The 4,957-nt window shown below is 41.8% G+C and overlaps 1 protein-coding gene across 9 annotated transcripts in view; it reads left to right on the plus strand.

Moving 5' to 3' along the window:
• The window catches only part of Dtnb (dystrobrevin beta), a 209,021-nt gene that overhangs the window by 114,093 nt on the left and 89,971 nt on the right, over positions 1-4,957 (plus strand). The gene's annotated exons all lie outside the window — the stretch shown is intronic.

Below are 4,957 nucleotides of genomic sequence, written 5' to 3' on the forward strand. Positions count from 1 at the left end.
GCTCTCTCGCTCTCTCGCTCTCTCTTGCTCTCTACCCACCAACCATCTATTCTGTGTGTAGCTCTGGCTGTCCTGGAATTCACTCTGTAGACCAGGCTGGCTGGAACTCACAGAGATCCTCCTGCCTCTGCCTTCTGAGTTCTGGGATTAAAGGTATGTGCCGTCACTGCCAGGCCAATAGGCCTTCTTATGTTATAGAAATCTCAAAGGCTTGCAACTGTCACATAGTAGCAATGCTTCAGGGTTTACAGATGTAATCAGGTTAATCAGCTTCTTTTTTATCTCCACTTCCAAAGAGTGATTCATTTTGGTGATGAACAGATGCCGAATTGTATCAGATTTTTCTATTTTGAGATGATTGTATGATTTTATTTTCCTCATTAATTTGTATTAGTTGAGGGTAGCCTTTTGTGATGCTAGGGTTAAACCCAGGGCTTCCCACACATGAATGGGCTACATTTCCACCCCTGTTTTTAAGAAATTGCTCTTACATTCCTGGAACAAACCTAAGTTGGCTATCCAAAGCACTGTTGAATTTTGAATTTTGTCTGGTAATATTTTGTTAGATTGGGGCACGGTTTATAAGTGAATCTAGACTTCAATTTTCTTCCCCCCTTTTTTTTGATAACTAAGAAAGACTTTGTTTTAAGACAAAGCCATTAGCATAGCAATATAGTCAGATTTTATTGTGTGTGCTCTTTTAAAAAATATTTTTGAATGGTGTATGTACATGTCTTATGGGGACAAATGCACATATATGTGCATGATTGTGCAGAGGTCAATGTTGAATGTCTTTCTCAGTTGATTTCCACATTGTTTTTGAATGGTATATGTATGTGTCTTATCAGTGTGTACATGTGTATGCATGGGGACACATGCACACATATATACATGAATGTAGACAGCAGACGTCAACGTTGAATGTCTTTCTCAGTCGATGTCCACTTTATTAGATTTCAAGAGAAGGTCTCTCACCCTGGAGCTTATCTGTTTAGCTAGACTAACCAGCCACTGAGCTTCCGTGACCCACCTGTCTCTTCCCATCTCCACCACCACTGGAGTTACAGATGTGGACTGCCACACCGAGGTTTTTACATGGGAACTAGGGATCCAAGATCAGGTTCTCATGGGTGCATAGCAAGTGATTTACCAACTGGGCCATTTCCCTCGGCCCTCGGTGGGTTTTAGAAGAGAACTATTGCACTGAAGAGATGGCACAGTTGGTAAAGTACTTATTTGCCCAGCATATGGACCCTAGTTTGAGCTCCAGAAACCACGTTAAAACATTGCACATGGGGATGCACACTTGTAATTCTAGTGTTTGGAAGATCGAGACAGGAGGATCCCTGGGGCTTACTAACCAGCCAGCCTAACCTAATTGGCAAGCCCCAGGCCCTAGTGAGAGACCCTGTCTCAGAAAAGAACAATACCCAGCGTTGAACTCTGACCTCTGAGTAAACTGAAACATATTCACAAACACACACCCAAATAATAATTATAGCATCAAATTAAAAAACTGATCGGATATCAGCTAAACGCTGGAACTATTGAAGAGCATCCACAATAGCTCAGCAGATTCAGGCACTCGCCACTAAGCCTGACAACCTGAGTTTGATTTCTGAGTCCAAGATGGTAGAAACAGAACCAGGTCTTGCAAGTTGTTCTTTGACCTCCACATTCATGACCTGTGCACATGCATCTCTCTTTCTCCTCTCCTCCCCTACTCCCCCCAACACAAAAAGTGTCTGCACTTCTGTGGACATGCATGACAAGCATGATATAAGGCGGTATAAGACAGGTAGACTTTAAGACCTCTTTTGACTAGGTGGTGACAGCACACACCCTTAATCCCAGCACTCAGGAGAGAGAAGCAGGTAGATAGATCTCTGTGAGTTCGAGGCCAGCCTGGTCTACAGGGTGAGTTCCAGGAAAGCCAGGGCTACACGAGAAATCCTGTCTTTAAAAAAAAAAAAATTAAAAAGACCTTTTATGCCCATTCTAATGCCCTCTTGTTCAGCTTTCTAGAATTAGTAGGTGACTTTACAAAGTATGGTAATATCAAGGAAAACTTCCAAAAAAGTCTAAAAGAGATTCGTAGTTGTAGCTGAAGTGGATTGGTGTTCTCAGAAGCCACGTTTCACAGACACTAAATCTAGTCAAGCACTCTGACAGTCCCATGGAAACACTGCTTGAGCTGGTTTTAGTCATGATGCCCAGGAACTCTTGCTCCCTCACCTCGCCATCCCCATCAGCCTCCTGTATTGTTTGCTGTAGCTCCCCGTCAGTCACATTCTTGCTGAACCCAGCATGCACTTCAGCTTTATCAACGGAGTCTTCCCAGTGTCATCCTCACTAGAGCAGGAAAGCTTTCAAGGTTTCTTTCTGTCTCAGACATTTCCTGAGTTCACTTTTCCTGTCCTTTGTCAGTTCTACTTATTATTTGCTCAGCTTCTTTCTTGGGTTCAAAGTCCAGGGCTCTCATCGATGTCTTTAATGTCCCTGAAACTAGAGTGACAGACAGTTGTGAGCCGCTATGTAGGTTCTGGGAATCGAGCTCAGGTCCTCTGCTAGAGCAGCAAATGTTCTTAACCACCGACCCATCTCCCCAGCCCTGGTCAATGAACTCTTATCCTCTTCCTAATGTGGCCACGTGAATTAATCCGCGTCCTCTGCTTTTCATCAACACTTGTCCTTTTAATAGGTTTATTCAGAAGCTGGTCATGCCTGGTCAGTCAGGGCTGCCAGAGCCCGGCTTTTGTCTAGAAACCCTGGTTACAGTAGGACTTTTACAGAAGGTCAAGTATGACCATTTATCCAAACTTCAAAAATAGATGATTTGTATGAATGCATAAAAACCTATACAAAAGGTAACCAATAAACAGTTATTAGTGGCTACCCTTCAGGAGACAAAAGGTAAAGTACATTTTGCCAATTTGACATGTCACTTCAGAATTAAAATTTTATTTTGTACCATGTAACTGGTGTCAGATCAGGGCCATCTTATTTATTCATTGTGTGTACATGTGTACGTGTGTGTACGTGTGCATGGGTGTGAGAACATGCCATCTGTATGCCTTGTGGAAGTCAGAGGGTACCTTCTGGGAGTCAGTGCTCTCCTCTCCCCGTTTGCATCCCCGGGCAGGCCGTCATGCAGGTACCTTTACCTACTTAGCCATCTCACTAACTAGATAAATGTCTTTTAGAGATGTCTGAAATTCTACTTGAAAGAATAGCTCCCTTGTGTTAAATATTCTTTAGCTGTGTGCCTTTGGCAGTCTCTGAACTAAATACCAAGGAGCTTAGGGATTGCTTTAAATCTCCTGAGAATTTCTTGGTGAACCAGTTTCATGGTTTCTGATCAGTTTCACAACTGTCCTATTGTATTCAGAAGAACTATCCTATTTACTTTGAATCTTTGGAAAATAGTGTCTCATATTTGGCCTAATATGCAAACTAATTCTGTAACAAGATGTTTTTTCCTTATGGTCTGTCATTATCTTAGTGCCAAGCTAGGAAATGCACTCATGAAAAATGACATTTACAGTGAAGCCAGAGATGGCTAGGAATTAGCTATGGAGGGTGGAGAGTCCTGGCAGAAGAAGGCATTAGGACCAGAGCCATGATACGCCAGAGCAGGCTGTCGAGGAGCCATGGGCTGCTGCACACTGATGGACTCTATCCTTAATAGAAGGTCTGTAGATAAGAAGATTTATCAAGTTTTTTATTTAAAAAAAATTCAAAATTAAAAATAAACAAATCCCGCACTGTCTATCATGTTGAGATAAGGAGCAGGACAAGAATGAAAGAGGGGAGACCAGATGGACAAGTGTTATCTTGGACCAGATGAGAACCATGGTGCTTTGAACTGTTGTGGTCATGCAGGTAGATGTTATAAAGACATTAGACACCTTAAGTTTAGGGCTTGCAAGATGGCTCAGTATATAAAGTGCTTGCACCCAGGAGGCATAGACAGGATCCCCAGGGCAAACTGACTAGCTAGACTAGTGGAATAAGTGAGCAAGAGACCTCGTCTCAACCAGTAAAGAGAACAGTGACCAAGGAAGATACATAATGTCAGTGTTGGACCTCCATACACATGTACATGTGTGTACCCCATACATGTGAACACACACAAACATATACACATATGTACTCAAATACATACATTTAGCTGGATGTGGTGATTTCATACTTTCAACGACACCACTTCGGAGTCTGACAGAGTTCCAGACCAGCCTGAGCTATAGAGTGATACTCTGTTAAAACAAAACAAACTAAACTAAACTAAACTAAACTAAACTAAACTAAACTAAACTTATATTTTGCCAATATTGCACAGCAAGAAATAAAATTAAAGCTCCAAGCTTGAGGTTTAGTGCTCTGTCTCAGAGTGTAAAGGTGCTTGCCGCTAATCTTGATGATCTGAATTTGGTTCTCAAAACTCATATAGTAGGAAGAGAGAAATAAATTAAGGTTTTCTTCTGACCTTCATGTGTTTGTGTTTGTGTGTGTATGTGTGTACATGCATGCACACACAATAAATTAATTAAAAAATAAAAAGATTGATCAGATGTTTCATTGGGTAGGGGCACTTGCTACCAACCTTGACAATCTGTTTAATCCTCAGAACCGACATGGTAGAAGGAGAGAATTAATTGCCACAAGTTTTTTTTAACATTTACTGTATGCCATGCTGTGCCCCCTCCCACCACAAAATAAATAAAAACTAATGTCTTAGTTAGGGTTTTTATTGCTGTGAAGAGACACCATGACCTCGGTAACTCTTGTAAAAACTTTTATTTCATAGGTTCAGTCTGTTACCATCATCGTGGGACATAGCAGCATGCAGGCAGAAATGGTGCTGGAGAGGTAGTTGAGAGTTCTCTGTTTTTTGTAGGCAACAGAAAGTGGTCTGAGGCACTGGGTGGTATCTTGAATTAGAAGACCTCAAAGCCCC

This window comes from Microtus ochrogaster, linkage group LG3 (assembly GCF_000317375.1).
Source record: "Microtus ochrogaster isolate Prairie Vole_2 linkage group LG3, MicOch1.0, whole genome shotgun sequence".
NCBI classification, from domain to species: Eukaryota; Metazoa; Chordata; class Mammalia; order Rodentia; family Cricetidae; genus Microtus; species Microtus ochrogaster.